Source organism: Rhea americana, unplaced genomic scaffold (assembly GCF_003343005.1).
Source record: "Rhea americana isolate MKP2758 unplaced genomic scaffold, rheAme1 scaffold_196, whole genome shotgun sequence".
In the NCBI taxonomy this organism is placed as follows: Eukaryota; Metazoa; Chordata; class Aves; order Rheiformes; family Rheidae; genus Rhea; species Rhea americana.
Genome location: NW_028186105.1, coordinates 1,602,734 through 1,627,409, shown reverse-complemented (window position 1 = coordinate 1,627,409; position 24,676 = coordinate 1,602,734). Strand labels below are relative to the sequence as shown.

At 46.7% G+C, this 24,676-nt stretch overlaps 1 protein-coding gene across 4 annotated transcripts in view; it reads right to left on the bottom strand.

Moving 5' to 3' along the window:
- Positions 1-24,676, bottom strand: part of RUSC2 (RUN and SH3 domain containing 2) — a 64,448-nt gene extending 39,772 nt beyond the window's left edge. For 3 of the 4 annotated variants that reach the window (XM_085303054.1, XM_085303058.1, XM_085303057.1), the window contains exon 1: positions 13,955-14,249. The gene's annotated coding sequence lies outside the window, so the exon portion shown is untranslated. Of the gene's footprint in view, positions 1-13,954; positions 14,250-24,653 lie in introns of those variants that run through there. The other variant, XM_085303055.1, reaches the window with a different exon arrangement.

Here is a 24,676-nt window from a genome sequence, read left to right as displayed (position 1 = left end):
CAGACCCTCCTTTCTAAGACTAAGGCAAGATGCAGAGGGATCACTAGCTGCAAAAAGCCAGGCTCTCTTGTGATTCTGGGACCATGCATAAGGATTTTTGGTCAGCTCGCTTTCACCAGAGGCTGCTGCAACCTGCCCCATATGCAAGTCAGTGCAGCCTCTGGCACGGCAGAGGCAGCTTTGCCAGGGTGGACACATYGCTACTGTAGGATTTCTCTTCTGAAGAGTCCTGAACTCTCTCCCTCCTACCTGATGCAGCAGCTTGTTATTCTGTCACAGGCTGGGCACAACTACACCAAGCTGGTGTCTCAGAAACCAAGATGGGCTCAAATGCCATTCTGGCAGGGATGTTTCTAGCAGTGAAACTGCTCTGCTGCAGCAACCATCCTAGAAGGACAATTCACATTATTTCACTTTGCTGTCTAACCCTCCTCAGAGGGCTAAGTTGCCATTACTATCCTTCTACGCTGTCAAGGCCTACAAGTCTGAACCAAAATCCATCTCCTTCATGGGGACTAGGCAAGTCAGAGAACAGAATAAAAATGTCACACAGATATATAGTTCAAATAAATTAAGAACTATGACCCACCTTAGTACTTCCTGCTCTATGCCATGATACACCCAAAGCAACTGCCAAACAAAACAAAAGAAAACAGCCTAAACACCACAATACTTCATATAGGCTTCTACCTCTGGAGATGCCAACATTAGATTCATCACTGAAAGCTGCTGACAATCATCCTGGATCCCAGACCACTATCAATCCTTAAAGTGTCTCTTTGGGTAATGTTCGAATCAGATTTCTGACCAAAAACACAGTGACTGTTCCCACCAAGCAGTTAACGAAGGGCTCCAGAGACAGGAGTCTGGGGTTTCCCCAGTGCTGTGGGTACGAGTGCAGAAGGAGATGTTTACAAGAAGACAAAAGGAAGGACCTTGGGCCTTCTGTGGACTGGGCAGTCCCTTTGTAATGTGTTGGAGCCAATATCACAGATGCAGATCTGCCACTCACCTCCAAAACAGTAGGAACAATCTGTTAGTCAGTCCCAAAGCTCAGGCGCAGCAGGTCCTTCCCACAGGCAATGAACATGACCCATCTGTGGTACTTCACGCTCCTCAGCGCACTGTTTGCCTTTGCTTGGGCCCTGCACTCCCATCTGTTCCCATTCAAGTGGCAGGGACAAGCCTCAGGGATGATGTAGCCCCATAACAGGAGTGAGGGATGTGCCTCCATGCCTGGTGATTGCAGCAAGCAGAGAGCTAGTCCTGGAGAGCCCTGTTCCACCTAAGCTGCAGTAAATTAGACTATGAACAGTTTCAGCTATGTATTCCCATAGAGCRCAACCCCCAGACCCTCATAAGGCCRGTCTCATTATATTGTCAGTGTTAATTAACACAGGCTCAAGCAGACATCTCGGGCCYGTTCAGCTGGGACAGTCAGGGAGCAGCAGCAAGAAAGGAGACAGAGTCTCAACTGTGGAGCTCTGTACTGAACAAGAAGCATTTGTTACCCAGGAAACTCGTTCCCACAGCAGAGAGGAGAATGGAAACTATTCCRGTGCCCTCCCCAGTCCTCCGTGAGCTTTGCCAACACTGACGCTGGGAGGTATAAATGCTGGCAGGCTGAATGTTTGCCTGCATCCCTGCCCCTGCCCCAGGACACTGGTATTAACCAATTCACGGACAGTAACGCCTCCTTCATGTAGCAAATAAGCACTCCAGGTGCAGTTAGGGGGCTGTTTCGTTAAAAATCAAATGGAGCAATGTAGCCAAAAAATGGCTCCTTCAGAAACACCCCCAGCTAGCTATTTACATACGTTTCCCGATGTAAACACTTGTATCCTCCTCTCCCAAACAGTTATTTAGTTCAGTGGCTTCCCCCCACCCTAAACTCATTGCACCCCCTACTGCAAACTTACATTTGCTGCCCTTCTCTGCAACRGTGGTAAAAACTGATGCATTTTTTCAGAGCATCATAGGCAATGAAAGATTACAGGCAGTAACGAAGAAGAAAGCTCTTTCTTGGGGTTGACTTCTAGGAGATGACTTCTCTTTGATCACAGATATGAGTCAGTGTGAGAAGGGGAGGATGGCTAACTCCATAGTCTCATGCAAAAGAGGGAAACAGGGATATTGAAGGCTGGTAACAGATCCTTTGAGAAGCAAGACMCAGGAGGTTCAGGGGCCAGAACCTGTCATTCCTACATTAACCCAGCTCCACTCCCTGCTCTGTGGATAGTGCTTCCCACCCACTTTCTGCATTGAAGGGTGCAGCTTTGCAGGTGAGAACTGCCTGTCAATGTTAGTCTCATTACTCACAGGCATCCCATATGTAGGGCAGAGGTTTTGCCATCTTCTCCCTCCAAGGGTGTGAGAAGTGAGTGCATAGCATTTTCTCTTCCATATATGCCAGTAAGGAAGCACAGGCATCCTACTCCCAATGCCAGGCTGCAGCWCAGCTCACCACTTCAGGGAGAGCCCTGTGTGCTCCAGGGCCATGGGCACCTGGAGCGCTCTGGTCTCCTGCAGACTTTTACTAGGATGTGAACATCCATCCAASCCCTGATTATCCAGAAGGAAAAAAAAATCACAGTGTTCTTCTACCTTGACACTGGAATATTCACCTGCTTTCACATACTGTGCCAAAATTTGCTATAGGGCCAGCACATCCGTGCAGACAAGAAGGAACAAACCTTCTCACTCTCAATACAACTGTATAGCAAAATCATCCACTTCAGCAAAAATAGCCTAAGCCTCCCACCTACTTGCTGCAAATCTTCCCGGCTGATCAATGGAGTGAAAACAGCTCAGGCCCAAACCCCAGCTGGCTGCCTCGGCTGTAGCTCTGGCACCAAGCACCAGACTGGAAAAGGCCTTTAATCATGCCTTGCTGTCAGGCACAGCGCTCAGTCTGCCCACCCTCGCAACAGCCAGATAGCCGCTGGGCTACAGCCTCTTTGCTGCAACTCACTGGTATAACTCAGCACAGGGAGCTGACCGCCTCCTTCTCCTGAGGATGGACACTTTGGTCTAGGCACACCACCCTCAGTGCACCATTGGCAAATAAAAAGCCRCAGGAGCAGCAGCAAGCTCATCACCACAGTGGACCGTCCGTGCCTTGCTATCTACAGCAGAAACAGCAGCAACATGCCTAGGCCACAGCTTGACTCCTCATGACCCCATTTGTAGCACAGCCACAGGAGGCACATCATGCTTTTGCACACGCGGGACATTCATGAGCAACCCAGGAGCAGCTCGCTGCCTTTCCACCCTCACCCGCTGATTGCCTGTGGCAGAAATCGGAATCCACAGACCACAGCAACCTCATCCACCGCCAGTCAGGCTGTTTTAGGAACGCCGAAGAGGCGTGCGGGGCAGAGCTACTAATCAGCATGGTACCCGCTTACTGTAGAGGGGGACAAAATACTTCAGGAAAGCAGGAAGTACTGAAAACTTAAAAAAAAATCCTCAAAGTCCCCATCTCTGCAAATTCTGCTTTCAAGGTCAAACAACATCTCTCTCTCAAACACACAGAGATCAATATAGGCTGATCATTAACAATATATGCTTGACAACTTTTGTATCTGGTGTAAGGTGGGAAAAAAATATGGATGATTTTGATGGGGGGGGGGGAGGAATCCAAAGAGACTGAGAAAGGCACACAGCGACAACGGCACGCTGACATGCCTGCCCTCAGCCCCCGCATCTCCCCAGGGGGTCGCGAATGATCCCCCCTGAGCCTCGCTTCCGAGAGGAGCCACGGGCAGAGGCTCACCAGCCAGCAGGGCCACGCAGGTTGCCCACATGCGTTCACAACAGCAGGATTCACCAGGCTGCTCACGACGACCCTACGCCAGCAAGCCCTGCCCACCYCCAGAATGGCAACACTGATTTCTTCAGGGCTAGCAATCCAAGGCAGGAGCMTGCCTCCAAATTAGAAAATGGCTTGATATAGAAAGATGTTTTTTTCCAGAAAATGGACTATTTTTGTTTGTTAAATACTTTTTTGAGATAGCAGAATTCCCAAATTCATGCTCTAATGTTTAAGAACCTAAACAATTTCCAGCTTGCTTTTATTCATAGGTGGCTCACTCCTATTTACTCTCTTTCAAAAATGATTGTTAGCCTCAGTATTTATCCAGTTGTGTTTAAAAATAAATAATCCAAGTTCTGTAATTGCTTTGCAGTAAGTAGACTCTCCATTTCTTTGATCACAGCTGCAACCTTTYTCTGGACCTAATCAGTCTGAATTCAACTTTCTGTGAGTGACCAGAAACATACACAATCTTTTAAGTGAGATGTCACCATGCCTTAAAAAATAGCATTAAAATGTCCCCATCTCTGCTAGAAATACTTCGTCCAATGTGCCATTTTGAATGACATCTATCTTTTTCATGGCTTCATAATATTAGTTGTTCACAGTTATCTCATGCTTGACTGGTAGAGGCTGGATTTTCCTGTCTCCCTCATTTTCCCTAGCGAGTTGCCAGCTGGAGCTGAACTTTTTGCTTACTCCTAATGGACATGACCACGCAATTTTAAATTACCCAGTTCCCATCTGTAGTGTTCTTTAAAGCCACCCAAGCTCTTCCCTCYGAATAGCCTTGAACTGCGTCTGAATTGACGATGGTCCCCAGCTTTGTGTCTTCAGGAAACATTATTAGCAAACTCTTACTTTCTAATGCTCAGAGCTGTATTTCATGTATTGAATACGTTCCATTCCAAGGCTAATTTCTACTAACAACTTCCCTTTTTACCAGCATTTCCTCTTTCAACATTCTTTTATCTTTCTTTAGTCAGTTTGCTGCTCCTTACTTCTAAGCAAAGAATGTTGCAGAGGGAAGAATTTCACAYGTGTTCAAGAGGAGGCAGGACAAGCGCTTGGGAGATCCATTTCAGGTTACTAAACAGTTAAAGTACAACAGACTTAGGAAATCCTCTGAATTGAACATGATCAGAAGCTAAGGAAGTATTAAGGTATTATATCTGCTTGCCTTTTTCTCGCTCTTCCCTAGCTGACCACTTGAAACCACTTTGGGTGAAAAAAAAAAAAAGTACTATGCTAAGTGGATCCTTCATCCAAGCCACAACACRATTTCTGTCTTCCCGTATTAAGGTTTGATCCTTCCTATTGTTAGCAGCTTCCACCTTACTGCCCAGGAACAGAAGCTTTTACAAGCTCCATAAAAAGTCACAGCTACTAGATAGGGCTAATTCTGGCATGGATCCCTAGAGGGCTGGGCTAAGTTCCACATACCTCAATAATACTGARGCATCTATGGAAAAACCAAACCAAACTCAGAGTCAGCAGCCTGTTGCTAGTCCCCTCCAGCCCAGGATCATATTGGTCATATTGCATATTGGTCATACTGCTTTCCAATAAAGCAGTGTTATCAATATTGTACACGTAGGAGACTAAGGCAACATGGCAATATGCTTCACTTGGTACTACACTGGAAGCCTGTAGGAAAAGCAAGAACAGATCCTAGGATCCATGTGTCCTTATTTCAGGCCTAATATTCTGTACTTCCTAAAGCAGGAGTACAAAGAAATAGACTGGCAGTTGAGACAGAGGGAAATCAAGATAGAAATAACAGAACAGCTCCTGAATTGTTGTCTGAAGTCTCAGCTTCAATCTGACAAAGAAAGCTCATAAAGTTGTACAGAAAACCTTCAATTAAAACAAAGTTTGGATGTAACTGATGCAGTCTATGCTTTCAGAGTGCCTGAAGCATGAGCTTGCTATGATAACAGCCCTGTTTGTTCAAGCATTCACTCAGACTTTGTTGACATAAACCTTTTCAACAACCAAAGCACTGGCAAAAGGAGCAGAAAAGGTATTATTACAAAAAGATATGCCTTCTAATTTGGCAACCAACTACTTGTTCAGTGCAGGCCATAGTAGCAGTGGATATTAAGGTGTTACTGGCTTCCCTTATGAAAACTAGCTTTCAAAAATGTGATCAGTGCTGTCACTACATCACAATTTACCTCAACTATTAGTACATTTTCACTACATTAGTAGTACATTTCACATTAGTACRACAGTTCCCTACTGCCATGAGGAAAGCCTCAAGTTGCCACTTTAGATCACACAGTGAAACTGGTAATTTTGGCAGCCACGACTCTGCTGTATTCACTAGTTTGTACTGCGACCTGAAATTAAAAAAGATACTTTATTTTATACTTACTTTCCATGGAAGCAGCACTGAACCTGCAGGGCTGAGTTCAGTCTATGCAGCCATGAGCTGGTTCACTGTCTACATATTAAAGACAAGCAGAGACTGCTGCGTACATAAAGAGCACAGCTCAAGAAAGGTGACTGCTTAGGGTTCCCACGATGTACTCAAAGTGATACCACTATCCTGCTGCAGAGGCATCGCCTGGCTGCCTCAAAGCAAGCAAAATCACACTGCAAACAAGCCTCAATTCACAGAGACTGTAATGGATGGATGCAAACAGGAAAAGGGCAAAAAAAGAAAAATGTCTGTTGGACACAAGAGAGGCTACATCTAAGAATGGAGAAAGCCTCCTGTCAGTAAGATTCAGTCAAGGAAACAGCAAGTATGGAAACTGCTCAGGATTTCGCACAGAAAATCTACTCTCACCTCCCTCTGCACATGTCTAAGCCCTTTTTTTTTGCCATCACTGCTCAGAGCAGCGACACAAGTTAGGCTTTGATATCTGTCAACTCAAGGCAAAGTGTCCCCAAAAGACCTCCCAGCTCTCAAACACAGTCCAATCTTTACAACAAACCCCAGAGGGCACGTAATCACCACCTGATTTAAAGATACTATTATTTATACTGCTTTTTCCTACATTTCTTCATTTACCACCCAAAGCGGCCATGCTTGCTGCTCTGCAGTGCTCCCTTCCCCAGTTATTTTAGTGGCAAATAAAGTAATTCCTAGTTAGCTTGTGCTTCTGCAAAACCCTCTGTGATTAAGAGATTGTTGAGTGTCACTCAAAACCCATCCACCAGCAGCAACTCTACCACATAGCATTGGCATGTTTAAGACAGTCCCACCAATGAGATTGCCAGTGTTCATGGGCATCCAAGCAGGCACTTGCAAAAACTGCAAAAAACAGGAGAAACAGTTCAGTTAAGGGAGAACTGTTGAAAACTTCCTAAAAAACCTACACAATGCAGGCTTGTAACTAAATCCTGGCAGCCCCATCCATCTCTTACACTTTTAACCTGCTGGCTGTCAGAGGCAGTGGTTGTCTCTTACTTTCATCTGTACCACCTCTACTACTGATACTGCCAGCAAAACAGATAAGGTCTACATTCAGACAGAAAATAAATATAAATTATAATCATTACCATGGCATCTTAAGTAGTATACGTGGGACATCCCCACCCATAATCATTGTGCACAACCTGCTCACTCAGAAGGGATCTGTGGTTACTGCAGATCACAGGCTGAACACGAGTAATTGCGGCATTTTGCTTTTAAGTAGATAAACAGTATGTAGGACTGTATGAATAAGCATTTAATATGCAAGACATGGAGCAATCCTCCCACTCTACCAAATATTGGTTAAGGCCTCAGTTTCTACCACTCCAGCAAAGATTTGGACAAACTGCTAGAGTCCAAAAAGAGCAAGAAAAAAACAGAAAGGAGGAAAGCGCAAAGCAATTGTATTACTTATCTGAAGAAAACAAAAGCAGTTCTGAAATGCAAAAAAGGCTGCTGCGAGGCGCAAGAGAATAAACTCTTATCCCCTGACAACAGGAACAGGCTGCCTTAGGGGCAGTCAAGTTTAGGTTAGGCATCAGGCGTGACTGATACAACTAGTTGTCTATTACTCCACCAAAAAAGCACAGTCGTCAGGAGATAAGGCTGTTTTTCTTAACATTTTGCATAATCTGCAACTGGTTCTGTCTCAGAAGCTATTTGACCTACATAGAGGCAAACATTCTCATTAATTCACACATATCCTTAGTGTCAGAAATTGGAAATGGTCTAAGACCACTAAGAAATGTCCATCAAATGCCTTGGCCAGCCCAGTGCACCATGGCATCGGCAAAAACTGATGGAGGGAGAGGACTGGGGTGCCAGGCTGTAGGATGCGGCAGCTAATGTCACCATCACTGGAAGTTTCTAGAGACAGGTGAAACAAAGAAACATAAAGAATGGCATAGTCTGAGTCAACTTTGCTTGGGTCACGGAGATGCAATTACATGGCTTCTGGAGGTCTTATTTTCTTATGATTTCTGTTTGACTCAGAGGAGCAGGAAGCCTCTGATGAAGCTTAGAGAAGCCTAGAGAAGTTTACTCCGTGAGGCAGAATAACCAGAGAAACAGAAATACTAATAAAGCAGGCTGTAGTGGACTTTCAGCCAGCGGTTCTCCAGATCTCCATGTCAGGTCATTGGAAAAACAAATATGCTTTTCATTTCTGTGATGTATTTTCATCTTTGGACAACCCTAAAAATCAGTACTTTGAACATACAGGTAAGAAAGCACACCAGTCTGTGCACAAACTCAGCCTTTCATCAAAGAGCAAGAAAAAGAGAAGCTCCACTAAATGGCAAGAAAGGGAAGATGACTACCACGGGCTGAGCAAGCTAGATGAKACAGTCAAAGACCAAACACGAATGGCTGCTGCTGTGCTCTAATTCTCAATGTAGTTGCTGGAGAAAACTCTCAGCCACAACGTTCTAATGGGACCTGCCCTCCATCCCTGAGGACATCTGCCAGAATTAGTATTCCCGTATCAGAGGAGATGAAGCATGGAGCACCGAACAGCAATTGTGACCTTTTCAGCAATTTCAAAGCCTGCTGCTTTCACAGCAGCTTTCTGTATCAGCTTAAAATAAATCCAGCCCTTCAGAAAGTGAAGTACTCAGAGACTGTAGGAGCATCTAATCCTTTCTCCATAAAGCCAGAAACCAGCACAGACATATTTCAGGATGTGTATGCAAAGGCCAAAGAGCTACACAGAGGGATTAATGCTGCCATTCAGAACCTCAGTATCTAAAACAGAAGTGCAGTCTCCCTCACCCACAACACTGCTACCTTCAATTCAAAGCACATAGCTGAGCCCAAGCACTACCTTCAAGCTTGCAGCCAGGAGACATTTCAGCTCTTTCCTTCTTCTGCATACAAGGCCCCATGTGTTAAGCCATGCAACAGCAAGAGGGTCTGCCCTGCCACACTGGGTAATGTCAGAGAGGTAGCTTCTCCTATATCCCGTATTACACCAGGCAAGAATGGAGACTCAGCACCTGCCTGCAAGAAGGGGCATCTCTGTCTTCAGATGCTTCTCTGAGTACGAACTCCCCCAGAAGCACTTCTGCGAGCTCTGGGTTCCATGTACTGGACACAAATGATCAGTGGGGTCTCCTGACACACACTGCCCCAGAGCAGGGGAGACTGATACTCCAGCAGCATGGGAGCAGGTRAGCAGATGTTACATTATCGTGCACCTGACCAACAACAGGCAAAGCCCAGCATGAGAAAAACAAACTCCATTATTCGGCTCCCCTAGTRGGAAAGGTCAGCTTGCCCTGGCTACATATTCCAAGGAACACTACTCCCCAGTATCCCAGCAGCCTCTGCAGTGTGGTCCAGGTCTCCGCTCTAGGCACCAACCATGCCATGAAAATAATAGGATTTTAGAATTACTTTTCTGTTTATGTGGATAGCAAGAACGCCCAGAACTATAGCTGTTAATTCAACATATAACTTTAATATCCTTTCTGCAATTAAATCCAGCTACCAGTCCTCAGGATAAACCTAATGTAGGGGCAGAATCTCCACAAGTGCGATGGCTAGGGCCCAGAACCTTTCGGAGAAGCAGCTAGACAGATCTGACCATCTGACCACTGTCAGGGACTTGGTGGCAGGCTAGATAAAACTCAGGTTAACCCCTTTTGGCATTTCCTGTCATTAGAAATAATACGCTGAACTTGTAGGGAAAGTTCAGGAGCAATCAACTAATTAGAAGTGAAAATCTTGCATYCTCAGGGTGAACAGCAGATCTGCTGAACCCGACGGTCAGCAACCTCTGTGGTCAGCAGGGCAGCAAGAACAGAAAAACACTGGGAGCCATCCTGGGCCCTGTCCTGCTCCCCCTGCTCAAAGGGCCAAGGCTGCTCTGTGTGGAAGATTCCCCAACACTTTGGCTGAAACGATGCCAGCATTTGGGCAGGGCTTAGTGTTATTTTTAACACTTGTTCACATAACTCCTTGGATGAATCCTGAGAAGAGCTTGTCACCAAAATAGTATACTGTGGGCACTATTTATACACCCACTGGTAGCAGAGCAGGGCATACTAAAGAGTTACAGGACCCTTTTCCTTCCTTAGAACCTMGGAACTAGGGATACAGCGGGGGGGGACATGGTTTTCTGTTTGAGCAAGGCCTCAAAACAAAACCGTCACTTGCAGAAGGCCTGATCTCCTTGCCTGTCTTGTTTAGGATATTTCTCCTCCACATGGAAGGAAAGCCCAATTAAAACATGCTTGAGGAAGATGAATGGCTGCATATATGCAGGGGAAGGCACACTCAACTGCTGTGGAGAGAAAAGGGAACCGTTCTGCCTAAACACAAGTTGAGTCAGAAGAAAATGCTGCTGGCCTCTCATTTTATCTGTCCTTGGCTACAGCAGGGACATCCAGCAGGGACATCAGCTCTTGCCCTTCTTTAGCTCCAGTTAGGGTATACAGAGCTGGGAGAATATGAAACACTAAATGCCAAACAGTGAGGGGTTAGCTGAGAACGAAGACATCAGCTTGACAAGACTGACTCTCCTCTTCCTCCAGAGACAACAGCAGCTGCAGATCTTTCTGTATCTTTCAGTCCTAAGGGACTAAAAGAAAAAAAAAAAAAAAAAAAGAAATCCTTTTGAGACTATCCTGAGAAATGAAGTTGCTCCCCTGTTTAATTTTCTGACATTAAAAATAAATTATCTTGAGCCATTTCAGTGCCTGCTGAACTTCCTTGATTTTTACTTTCCGTAAATTTATTCTCTCTCCCCGTGAAACATGTCCAGACTGTTCTCTACTTTCAGAGTTCACCTACCTCCTGGAAAAGCAGATTATAAAACTGTCACAAAATGCACAGGGTGCTGCAAAACAGGAGAGAAGAGAGAGAGAACCTCTGGAGTCCCAAAGTACCAAACTGGGGTAGAAGGGGAGCCAGAGTCTGATCTGCTAAAAACAAAATGGATGTATGCATTGCCCTTACATGTCACAAGCTACAGCCCAAGCAGCTTACTGACTGTTCAGAGCTACAAAACAATACAGAATAAAAACACATACACAYTGCTCATTCAGGAATATTCAGATGGTGGCAGGACTGGTCACATTACTTTTAGCAGTACAAATGGAAGGCTTAATCTCCTACCTTGCCAGATACAATCTCCTCAGATTGTGGACTCAGTTCACTGCAGTTGGGAACCAGGTACAGCAGCAACTGCATGACAGCAGCATGAATTCAGCCTGTATAGCCAGCGACAATCCAAAGCAAACCAGCTTGTCCCATTGTCAGCTCAGGGATCAGCAAGCCGTGCTGCAGAGAGTCTCTGCAGACAGCTACCCAGCTGCTGCAGGGTGGCGAGCAAGAGGCAACACAACAAGGCACTTCTCCCAGATGGGAGCTGGCTCAAGGATTCCTCTTGCTGCCAGTCACTTGCCTCTCCTCAGGAACAGTGATGCCAAGGTGCTTGTCTCACTCACAAAGCAAGTGGGAAGGAAGAAAAAGCAAGGGCTGCTGGCAAAGCAAGGGCCACATTGCTAATGAAAGCCCCAGTGTAAATACAGATGCACTCTGGGGAGGACTATGGCAGAAATGCAACTCATGTTACAGAGAGACATTTAGAGCGAGCTCAGAAAGAAGTGAGCATGATGGGGCTGTGCGGACTGACTCCACAGCCTGCCTGCTCACGCAGCAGGGATAGAAGGGCAGCTGCCTGTGAGAGGAGGCGATGGGGTGAGGTGACCGCTAGCAAGAGGAGATGCCCAACGCCACACTCTCTAGCTGCTCCTACAACTCCATACTCAGCAACTGCTAGCAGTAATGCAGACCTATACAACTTTCAATCCCACACCCCAATCTACACAAGCTATGACCCCTTTTCCACCACCTGGAGATTGAGCCCCACACTCTACCCTGTGTGTGCTGCTTTGGCAGCCCATCATGCCTGGGAAGAAAGGCTGATCTGAGCATTGCTCCATCAYTGTGCATGACCAACTCATGACCCAGCACCCACCTCTGCTATCCAGGCCCTCTCCCCACATACAGGGCACAGCAGCCACTGTGACTTAACCTCTCTTTTCAGTTAACTGGTGAGGAAACAGAACCTAGGTCAGCAAAGAAGCAATGTGTCGAAGCATTTGTATGCTTTTCCTTGTTGGCCCTATAGCTGGAACCAGCCCAATAAAGGTTTAGCAGTTTTCAACTCCAGCCCCTTAAACTAGTACTAGAAGATCTCACCATGAGGCTTAGAAGGAGCTGTGTTAGGATGCGTACTATAGTGGGCATAGCCTATTTTCACTAAGCCCCTAATGCCAGACAAATGTATAGCTCGCACCAGTGACCTCTGTGTGCAACTGGTGAGAAAGAAGAGGGAGTCCATATGGCTCTGAAGCAACCAATATCTATTCTACAGAGGTTGGGAGTACTTCCATTGGGGAAAAAAAACTGCATATCCTCAAAAGAAGGTTGAAAACAGTTGATTTAGGCCAATCACACCAGTGAATGCATTAAAAACCTGRACTCAAGGAGAGCATAGGGATCCCAGAGTAAGCTGCAGGAGGAGTAGAAGTATGTCCTGGTGATATATATAAGAAGGGTCAAGCAAGCCAGGTACTAGGCCAGTCTGACGTGCTTCCTATCAGTGACAGCAGCTAGGCTGTGTTATCGTACTGTATTGTATTGTCTTCTGCCTCCAGCAAACTGCTGGTATAGCCACTACCCCTTCACAGAACTCGGAAAGGACAGTTTACTGGAGTTAACACTCTCTCTCCCTGTATATGCTATCCATCCCCTGGGTGCTGCTGTCTGCAACAAGGAAGGTACTTTCTGTTTTTCCCCTCTGTAGGGCAGACATCCTCCACCACAGCACGGCTCAGCTGACCCCAGGACAAGATACCTTCTTGTCTGTGCTTCCGTTGCACAAGAAAAAGGAAAAACTTCCGAGGCTTGGCTCCCCAAATATGTTGGGGACAGAATACTGTCAGGACGTAGTCTCCGAGCACATACCCATCACAACGGGCAAGAGGGCTCCACATACGAGGATGCTTCTCCAAACATTATGAGCTTTCATGACATTCCTGCATAGTGACAAACTGGGTCAGGCTGCTCCTGAGGCAAAGCTACCTATCCTTCTCTGCCAGGTTGGTGCCCTACTGGGCAAGACAACACTGGACACACTTCAACTAAACTACTTCTGCAGCAAAACTGGTCTCAACCACTAGATGAACCCAAAGGGTTTGAAAACCATTCACAATAGCCCAGGCTCAAACAAGGCATTTGAGGGTGCTTGGACCAAAGCTGCAGTAAGGCTAACCACATCTCTAGCAAGTGCAGCTCTGACAAAGTGCAAGTCCTAGCCCTGCTGCATCCACAGCCTGCCACAAGCAGGAGCAGTGACCCTGGCTGGGGAACCCGGCRTTCTCCCCACTGTTCTCTGCCACACCTGGAGAGATGGAGGACAGTAACATCCACAGAAAACATAGTTTAGAAATCTGTACAGCCTGGCCTCATCTCACTTTGGAAGCTGCTCCTCCCACCGAGCACTGCTCTATCTCAGTCTGACCCACTGGCCACACTCATCTTTCACTGCAAGAATTCAGCTATTACAGGAGAGAACAGAGGCACCACAGTCAGCACCACTTCACAGGAATTCACTTTTCCACCTCTAGCTGCTTAAAACCTCAAGTAGACCACCATCCTGTTCCATGCCTCAGTTTTYCTGCTTGTGAAATAAGGATCATAACACTTACCAAGTTTCTGCAGATGCTGTGAGGATAAGTTCATTATGGGATGTAAACATTCTGCAAATAGTAATAAGCATGTTGCAAGATTCATTTTCTACTCATAAAGCAGAGACTCCTTGTAGCTTTCCCAGGCATACAAGCTACTGCACTCAGCTTTCTTCCTCCTCACCAACACAGGTATGCTGCAAAGACAGTGATTCCCAGTGGCCTCAAAAGCACAGGGTTCAGTAATTCCACCAGCTGTGTCCAGATCACTTGCTAGCAGCAACACAATGCATTAGCTGAGACCTCAGTGCGAGCTGTCAAGGCACCGGAAGGGCTGGGGCTGCACTGCTCTGGAATTCGAGCAATGCGTAAACACGCCACCAGCATGTACCAGGAATGACTCCTCCCTGCCCCAGACCCGGCTGAATCACTGGAAATACCAAAACAACGATGAGGTCACGTTCCCGGAGCGAGGAATTGGAGCCACATATAGACGCATGGAGAAGCATGCTAAAAAGGGACTCAATGTACAGGCTGGAGGCTCTGGCAGACAAGCACCCCAGGCATTTGTCTAGTTTAAAAACAGCTCGAGGCTTCCAGGAGACTTTTTTTTTTTTTCCCCTTCTCTCTCTAGAAGGAACGGGGAACTGAGAAGCACTACATGGGCTTTAAACTCTTTATCTGGCCTACTGAAAGAAACAAAAACATTAGAGCTCATGAACGTCTGCATCTCAGTTCAGCTCTTCACAGGAAAAGGCAGAGGTAAAATTATGACCAGACTCTGAGTCAGGTTTTCCCAGAATCTCAGTTTTGCTGTGATACTAGACTTGGATTTAAGCAATTAGGAATCCATCTGCAGTAAGCTGAATGACAGGCACAAGCCCCATGATCACTACTCTGTGGTTGCTTTTGCTGTGGCCCCAGTCAGCTTCAAGAAAAATGCTGGTTTGGTAAGTTTACAATGGGGTGAACAGCAAGTAACCGTGAATCTTGCTATTGGCTCCTAAAATGAGGATCCAAGGCACTCTGCTATCAGCAAAATGACTTTTTAAAGCAGTGTAGTTCCAGCTTTTCCCAGTCCTCAGTGGAGGAAGACTGGAGACATTTACTGCTTAGATTGTGATGGATATTACAACAGAGCACTTAGAAGAGAGAGGAGAATTTGCAGCAGAAGCCTGCTCTTCCCTCTCTCTGAAAAATTAGGCATTTGGACAGATAACAAGAACATCCACAGTTATAAAAAGAGGTTCTAAGAATCTAAATCTTATTCTATGAGGATATAAATCAGCCCTTAATCAGAAGCCATGAGGAAGCAAAGAAGGGACCAGAAAACTAGATCTAAGCGTCTCACCTCCAAGGCTGCACTGCAGTGGTTTAAGCTGGCATACTTTTTGCAACAGCCACAATAGTGTCTAGCACACTGAACTGGTGTTCAGAATGGTCTGCACCAGTCTTTCTCCTGCTAGTGCTTTCAGATTTACTAATAAAGGACGAAAAAAAAAAAAAATCTGCAGTGTGAGGTCCAGCATATTATCCTGTGTGTAACTCCCACAGATTCCATTAGATCAGCTGAAAACCAATTCAGCTTAATCTTTCCCCGCTGTTTCAGTGCATTCTGGTCATAAGAACCACCATACTGAGTCACACCAAAAGTTCTTTTGGTTTAGTGTCATATTCTAGACATTTTGGCACTGGTCTACACTTAAAAACAGAATATAACAGAGTACAGACTGATCTTTCACAAGGCCATAGTCTTCCAGCTTGCAACAATCAGCAGCCAAGGAACTTCCAGAGCTGGAGGCTGCAAACTCATCACCACTTTCAGCAGCCACTAAAACACCTATCTTCCATTTAGATATCTAGTTCCTTTCCAAATCTGTGTATATTTTCAGCCATTACACCACCTTGTGGCAACATGCTCTGTAATTCAGCTATATTGTAAAAGAACTTCCTCTACCTGCTACCTAATAAATAATTTTGTTGGATGTGCTCCAAGAAGCAGTGAGTGCTCATTCCTTATTCACCTTCTCCTTTCTCCTGTCACTATTTTACAGACCTTCACTACTCCTCACCATCATCTCTTTTTTCCAGGTGAAATCCTTGTCTAATTTCTCCTCATACAGAAGCTATTCTGTTCCTTTAACCACCCTCTTTGCCCTCTTCTGTATCATGCCCAGATCTACACCACCTTTTTTGAGAGAGGATGACCAGAACTGCCTGTAGTACTTAAGATGCAGACACATCATGATTGTCTATATAAAAACAAGACTATGTATCACTGTTTTCTGATTTATTCTTTATTTACAGTAGGAGGATTGCCTTTTTGGCTGCAGCTGAACATTGAGCTGATGGTTTCAGATAACCATCCACAGTGCCTCCAGAAGGCTTCCTGTGGGAACTAAGAAATCATTCACAATCCATCGTTACATGCATAAATGTGTTCCGTTTATCTGCATGGAATTTTGTCATGCTAGTAGATTTGAATATCTTTCTGCAGCTCTTTTGTTTTCAAACAGACTATCCTGATTAACTTAGAATCATCAGAAAATTAAGTCATCATAGTCTTCACCTCTTCTTCTAAATCACAGATAAATGTGCTGAAGAGTACATGTTCCACATGGATCCCTGTGAGACTGAGGCACTGCAGGCACCAGCGCTTTGATGCATTGCAAAGACTAGCTTATTACAAGGCGTACTGTAAGCAAAGACACTAGCAATCACAGTGAAATAGGTGAGCTTACTCACCTAGAATAGCAACTACAGTCTTAACCTTTATCTCCATATTCCCTTTAAAGGAACTAGAAATGAAAGAGCAGGAGCAGTGAGGAGACAGAAGTATGAACTGGAAATGCAGCTAGCTTCCAGGCTGGATGATCAGCAGAGCAACAAAACAACAGGGACACAGAGAGCCACCAGCACTAAGGAAGACACAGGCAGGATAAGCTAAGTATCAGGCCAGGTAGGATAGAGGACAAAAAGCTATGGTTGCCAAATAAGTGAGTATGATGTTGCCTGGGGAGAAGGAAGGGAACAAAGGAGCCAAGGCAAAGAATCGGTATTCACAGCGCAGCAGAGTACTATACTCCCTGCTGCTTAGACATACCTCATCATGCCATCCCTTGGGAGAATCATCATCCTAGGGACATCAGCTGAGCTTGGCAGAGATGTGCAAACATCACCAGAGTAAATTCTCCAAGTCTCATGTACAGGAAAAGCACAACTGCACTGCAGGAGGAACAGGAACCCATGCTGGCCCCCAGGCAAAGGTTGCCTGTATAGCTACCACCACCACCTCCAAACCAAAGGTACCAGAGTCCCACCACCACCATCACAGACAAGAAACTTTCCTCATATGTTTACATCACTTGCTTCTGCCTTCACTCTAGAGCAGTGACAGAGGAGGATCAGGGAAGGGCACAGAGAGGTGTTGCCCTTCCTCTGCTAAACTGGAGCCCACAACAGAGCAGGGCAGACTGACGGGCTCACTCTCCCCAGCCTGACAGAGGGATACAGCAGTGCATTTCAGCAGGCAGCACTTGACAGAAAAAGTATTTCTAATCTTCACTGAGGCAGACCTCTCCTTCTCTCACCTTCACGAACACCACACAGCCTGGCCTCTCTGGCCTTCCTCATCAAGATACAGCACAAGACAACTGAACTGTTTATCCTACACTAGCTCCTAAGAGCCTGTGTTGCCCTATCTGTGCAGGATATCCCACAGCTTCCTGGCACAAGGACCTGTGGGAGCTCACATGGTACAGCACTAATACTTAGCTACTGGTTCATACTCTGAATCTGAACTTGTGCTGTTACAGGACAGAATACGCAAGACGATGCACAACTAGATACCTGTATTAAAAGGCCAAGCTGTCTTCAAAACCTTTAAAATAGCTGCTGCTAATRGACTAAGATGCACAGGTACTTCCCCTCCTTTCTGTTTTCAATTCTACACCCTACTAGAGTCTCAAAAAGAATCATAGCATCAGTGAGGCTGGAAGGGACCGCTGGAGATCATCTAGTCCAACCCCTCTGCTCAAGCAGGGTCACCTAGAGCATGTCAGACAGGGTTGCATCCAGGTGGGCTTTGAATATCTCCAGAGAAGGAGACTCCACAACCTCTCTGGGCAACCTGTTCCAGTGCTCCGTCACTCTCACAGGGAAGAAATTCCCCCTCACGTACAGGCAGAACTGCCTGTGGTTCAATTACTGCCCATTGCCTCTTGCCTTGTCACATGGGACAACTGAAAAGAGTTTGTCCCCATCCCCTTGACATCCTCCCTTCAGGTACTTGCACACATTGTTAAGATCCCCCCTCAGTCTTCTCTTCCCCAGGCTGAACAGGCCCAGCTCTCGCAGACATTCCTCATACGGCAGGTGCTCCAGCCCTCTGACCATCTTCGTAGCCTTACGCTGGACTCTCTCCAGTAGCTCCATGTCTCTCTTGTATTGGGGAACCAAGAACTGGACAGAGTACTCGAAATGAGGCCTCTCCAGGGCTGAGTAGAGGGGCAGGATCACCTCCCTCGACCTGCTGGCAACACTCTTCCCAGTGCACCCCAGGAGACCATTGGCCTTCTTGGCCACAAGGGCACGTTGTTGGCTCATGGTCAACTTGTCATCCACCAGCACTCCCAGGGCCTTCTCTGCAGAGCTGCTCTCCAGAAGGTCAGCCCCCAGCCTGTACTGGTGCCTAGGGTTATTTTTCCCTAGGTGCAGGACTCTGCACTTGTCCTTGTTGAAACTCAGGAGGTTCCTCTCTGCCCTGCTCTCCAGCCTGTCCAGGTCTCTCTGAATGACAGCACAGCCCTCAGGTGCATCAGCCACTCCACCCAGCTTGGTGTCATCAGCAAACTTGCTGAGGAGGCACTGTCCCCTCATCCAGGTCACTGAAAAAAAGGTTGAGCATGATGGGACCCAGTATTGAGCCCTAGGGGACACCACTAGCCACAGGCCTCCAACTAGACTCCACGCCACTGATGACGACCCTCTGAGCTCTGCCTTTCAGCCAGTTCTCAATCCACCTCACAGTCCACTCGTCTAACCCACACTTCCTGAGCTTCTCTAGGATGATGTTATGGGAGACAGTGTCAAAAGCCTTGCTGAAGTCAAGGTACACAACGTCCACTGCTCTCCCCTCATCTACCCAGCCAGTCATGCCATCCTAGAAGGCTATCACGTTGGTTCAGCAGGATTTCCCCTTGGTGAATCCATGCTGGCTACTCCTGATCACCTTCTTCTCCTCCATATGCCTGGAGATGACATCCAGAAGGATCTGTTCCATCACCTTTCCAGGGATGGAGGTGAGGCTGACTGGCCTATAGTTGCCTGGGTCCTCCTTCTTGCCCTTCTTGAAGACTGGAGTGACACTGGCTTTCTTCCAGTCCTCAGGCACCTCTCCAGTTCCCCAGGACCTTTCAAAGATGGAGAGCAGCCTGGCAACAACATCCGCCAAAAAGAAACTTTCCATCCCATCACAGACACCTGCCAGATACACCACAGGCTTTGCCAGGCACTCAAAGTTCCCTATAGGGAACTGTATACTGTAGCACCTAACCATTACCACAGTAGCAGGGCCATACTGCACCCCAGCACTGGGATGAGATTAACGACGCATCAAATTTGTTCTCACACAGTGCCATCTGAACCAGTGTCATGCACCGAAAACAGCAGCCCAAGATCTGCCCATTAGGGAATACAGTTCAGACAGACTAACTGAGCAGTACTGAGGAAGATGCACACTGCCACCCAAGCTTTACTGAGGACCCGATAGGAAGTGCAGGGTTCAGAGCAAGGCTTAGGAAATGTTCAGCAAATACCAATCTCAGACACAACACATGCAAGTTGTGTAAAGCAGTATTTCCAGTCAAGCAAGCATATTCAAGAATGGGAAGAGGGAGAGAAGCTATGGGTTTCAGATGAGCAGCAGCTCCCAAAAGCAAAACCCCAACCAGGCTGCATATGCCAGAATCAGAAGACCAGAGTCCTAAACTTATGCCCAACAAACTTCTGAGAAGACTCTGCTATGCATCCAGGCCTTTGGTGAAGAAGCAGGAAGCAGTGTTCAGCAGAAGACAGGCTGTGTGAGGCAAAGCAGAACTGAGGGAACCAGCCTCCCTGAACATTTGGGAGGGACAGAGCAAGCAGGAAAACTCCTCCCAGTCAAGTTTACCCTGACACACTCCAAGCCAAGCTGGTAAATCAACAGGATCTGATGCTTGGCCCAGCTTCAGCAGAGCTAACCACAGGGAAGAGCAGTAGGCAGCTACAACTCCACACAATTTCTCCGTTTCACTTATTCCAGGGACCCAAAGGCACCCTTGCCAGRTGGTAGCTTGCTGGAGGGATGTGGGGTAGGGTGAAGGAAGTACTACATTTATCCCATATCTGTTCCATACAAAACACCCACAGTCCCAGCAGAGAGGCAGAAAGGGCATTTTATAGAACCATAACCCCTATATTACATACTCCAGCTCACATAAAAAGAGAGCAGTCATATTCCTGTACATTGCCCACCCCATATTGCTCAGTCAGTCAGACTGCAACTCCAGCAACATATACAATATGTAGTACAACCAGCAGAGAAAACTCACGACACCAGGCATCTTTCACGGGAAAAAAGTGGTAAGCAGAATCTGCAGCCACTGCAAAAATTGAAGCAGCAGTAGAACTGCAGGCAGAATATGGGGCAACCACAAGCTAGGCTGGCACTTTTCGAACATTCGATGTTCCCTTATTGATAACCTGAAGGTTCTTGAGGGACTTGATTGCCAGCAGGGAAAAAGCCTCCAAAGCAGCTGCTAAAGGGTTGCCATCTAAGCCCAAAGGATGCAAGCCCATTGCTGTCAATGACCAATGGACCAATGCTGGTCCACCATGTGGTTTACTAGCTTCAGCAAAGCACATGAACTACGAGATTTTCAGACTAAAATTTTTAAACATAAGAGTATAAATTAGATTTCTAAATACCAACCTGTATTTAGAAAGGAAATGAATGACCTGAATGCCTGCAGGGCAGATGAAGGGTAACACTCTGCTCAAGAAGGCACAAAAGACTTCAATTTAATTCAGGGCAGCTATTGACTCCCTGAGTCATCTTGATCTGCATACTTCAGGCCCCAGCTCCCTGCTGCATAAAATACTGATTCTCTCTGCCCATTAGCAGAGTGGAAATGCAAAATGCTTAAAAGACTTCAGGATCTCTGTCATAAATCCTAAAGCTAAGAGAGCAGACAGGGTTGTTCACTATAAATAAAAACAAAGCTTCTTTTTTTAAGTGCCTAACATGGATGTGGAGGCAGGATGCAGTCAGTAGCAAAAACATTGGCCTTCCCTTGAGACATAACCCTCAGATCAAACAGAGCTTTGTTTGTGGTGGTGGTGTGCACCGGGCTCGTCACTACATACCGCACCTACAAGTCTGCCCAAGCTCTCCACTCAAGCTTGAGAATAAACCTTCTCACAGTGCAAATGGGTAAATCAGCAGCATATCCTTCTCTGGGGCATTGACAGCTAGCCTCTAAACCAGACACACTATTTACAGAGAACCTACCAAAAGCCAGTGGTAGAAACTTATGTTTTCCTAATTAAGAGGAAGCCTGGCCCAGCTCTGATTTCCCACAACATCACATGGATTTGGGGAGGGAAGGGTGGGGCTGGAAGAGGCCAGATCCATTTATAGCTAAGAGTCTGGCAGAGAGCTCAGCTTTGTGCGAAAAGGCAGGGAGCTGACAGCTCAGTTCAGCCAAATTCACTCAGCAAAAGAGGAAGACTCGGGGGGAGATACAGATGTATGAAAAAACACTTCCCTTCAAGCAGGGAGCGACAGGAGAGAGGCTGCTCCTTCATAATGCCAGGCAGAGAAAAATATTCTTTACTTCTTGAGAGAATTATAGAAAGTAGGGCAGCAGAAGACAAGCTTCTGAAACTCTGAATAGCAGCTGAGCTGTAGCCAAGCCCAGAAGCTCTCTCAGGTCAAGCCCTGCCAGCAGGGCTCCGAACCCATCTTCCAAGCCCTGCGCTACATCCGTCCCTCCAGGAACKCAGTCCTCAACCACTGACACAGAGACAAAGACTCCTGGACAGACAACTGAGTCTAGAAATTTGCCTCCCCTGGTAGGAATGAGAGCTCCCTCACCCCAGTATATTTACAATATCCTAAACAAAAAGTCCCACACAGCTTTCAGCAAGAAAGCTTGTCCCTCGGGACAAGAAAGACCAGTCTGCACCAGACTGCAGCATACACAGACTCAAGCTGTAATAACTTTCGCTCCTCTCCACATTACCGGGCATAAGATAATCCAATACCAGAAGCTTTTAACTAGCCAACATCTAAACTTTCTCCAGACACTTAGGAACTGTGGGTGCCAGATGCCCTAGATGGACAAATACACAGGAATGTAACCTGCCCAGGGGCCTCCAGTAAAAGCACCTAGCCCTGTGTATCAGAAGGCTGTCCCAGATGGACATCCCTCCACCTTTGCTCCACAGGCAAAGTCTCCCTGGATAGGCGCTGGCATGGACTGGAAGAAGGATGCTTCTCATAGCAACAAACAAAAAATTTACAGTCAGAATAGGAAGATCTAGCTCTATCCAAACGGATGGTGTTGAGGGAAAGGCACATTTTCAAGCTTTGCTTATCCCATGTCCTTGGCTTTAGGCATTGTCAGAGAGAGATCTTGGCTGCAAGTACTGTGCACAGAAACACTTGGAAAAGAGCAGTTCAGAAAATCAGTCACCCACAAAAGCTGTGCCAGAGATTGCAGAGATGATGTGGCCATAAGAAAATCAAATATAGTCTAGACAAGGCAGTGACATATCACTACTACTGTGCAGGCACTGACAAAAGCATCATATATAAAATTCTAGTCACCTACACTTAGAAATGACGAACTTAAATGACAGGTGCATAAAGGGCCACAAACATGATTGAGAGAAACAGCAATCCTATCAAACAAGAAGAAACTTAAGAACCTGGCTTTTTTAGCCTAGCCAAATGTAGGCGGAGAATGGATAGGATTGCTCTCTAAATATATCACAGGAGCCAAACAGAACTGCTGAAGTGAAAGGATAATGCTGGCACAACAAGTGAATAAATGTGCTGTGAATACATTTAGGTTGAAAAAAATCAGAGAGACAGGAAAAAAACATCAACCATCAGAACAGGAAGCTTCCCAGCTGGCACAGCTGGTTTTAGGATGAAGTTTGATCAGTGGCCTGAAAAGGTTACATGACAATAGTGTGTACGCCCAAAGGCGCCCAAGAGGCCTCTTACGCTCCTGTCTTTTATACCAACTGAGAACTAGCATGGGTCATGCTTCAAAAGGCTCCTTTCTTACAGCAATCCTTATTCAGAATCATTCAAGTTGGATAACTGAGGGCAAGCATGTGGCACTCCTTTTGCCCTCCCAGTCTGTAAGAGCTGCTTATAGCTAATCACTTCTAGACTGCAGGTCAGTGGAAGAGAGTTGCCTGGATGAGCACAGATCAAGTGAGAGCCACCAGGCAGCAGGAATGTACATGTTGCACTTAAGTTATGTAAAACACTGTAAAGGTGCCTCCACCCAAAAGTACATAATGCTGTACACTGTTATTTGCAGAAATAGCACAGGTTACCCCATGGATTCTAGGGGGAAAGAAGATATCAACCTACATCTTCCTCTGCTGCAATAAAACTGAAGAAATTATCTTACTTGCTGCCTTACTTACAGCCTTATCATTCCTGACTCTGAGATTACTGTCCAATGGGCCAGTGAGTTTTTAGGTGCTACAGGGGAACTGAACCCACTATCCAAACAAGAACATTATGGAATAACTAGAACAGGATAAAAAAAAAAACACAGCAAAGATTAATTTTTGATATACCTAACTCTCTATCAAATATAGGAGGCTCCATGAAAGACTGAACTATTGTTCTGAACGATACTTAAAAAAATATGCTGTACCACAAACCACATGAGGCCCAAGCACTTCATGTCTACTCCCCTCTGCAGGGCTAAGCAAAAGTATCATGCAGTTTCACAGAAGAAATGATGACTGCCCCCAGGATCTTGGCCTATTTATCACTACTGGGTTTCAGATGTCCCTCCATGTGTGTAACAGAGCACAGACAAACTCCGGTTGCAACACACTCAGCTACTGTCCAATAAACATGGGTAAGAATGCATTTATAACACTTTATATAGCCATTTATTGGATTTGTCTACAACGGCCACTCCGCACTGCTGCATACATTGATGACCCCTGCAACTCGGAGGCTTCTCTGCCTGCAGCAAAGCGTGCTGTGAGGTCTGCAGGCAGAAGAGCATCCCGCGCTGTCCTGCGCTGCTCAGCAGCGCTCCCTCCACTGCCGGCCCAGGGAGCCAGGACAGCACAGACTCACAGCCAACCCTCTGGAAGCGGAGACACGCAGCCATCTGCCCRGCAGAAAGAAAAGCCGTGGTAAGAAAAACACCCAGCTGTTTAACCCCCAGAGCCTGTGACCGGAGCCCTTCCAGCGCAAAGCAGCCATCTCCAAGGCAGCAGGTCACCTCGGCCGCGGCTCCAGGCCCACCCGCCGGGCACGTCCGCCGCCGGGCTGCCCGCTGCGGCTCCGGCAGCAGGCGCCGAACCGCTCACATACCCTCGGCGCCCCGAAAAACGCCGCGGCCGCTTCCCCGACTCCCGCAAAGAGGAGCCGCCGCCACTGCCACCGGCCCCCCGGCCACCCCCCGCCGCCTCTTACCGGGCCAGCCCGCGCCGCGCCGC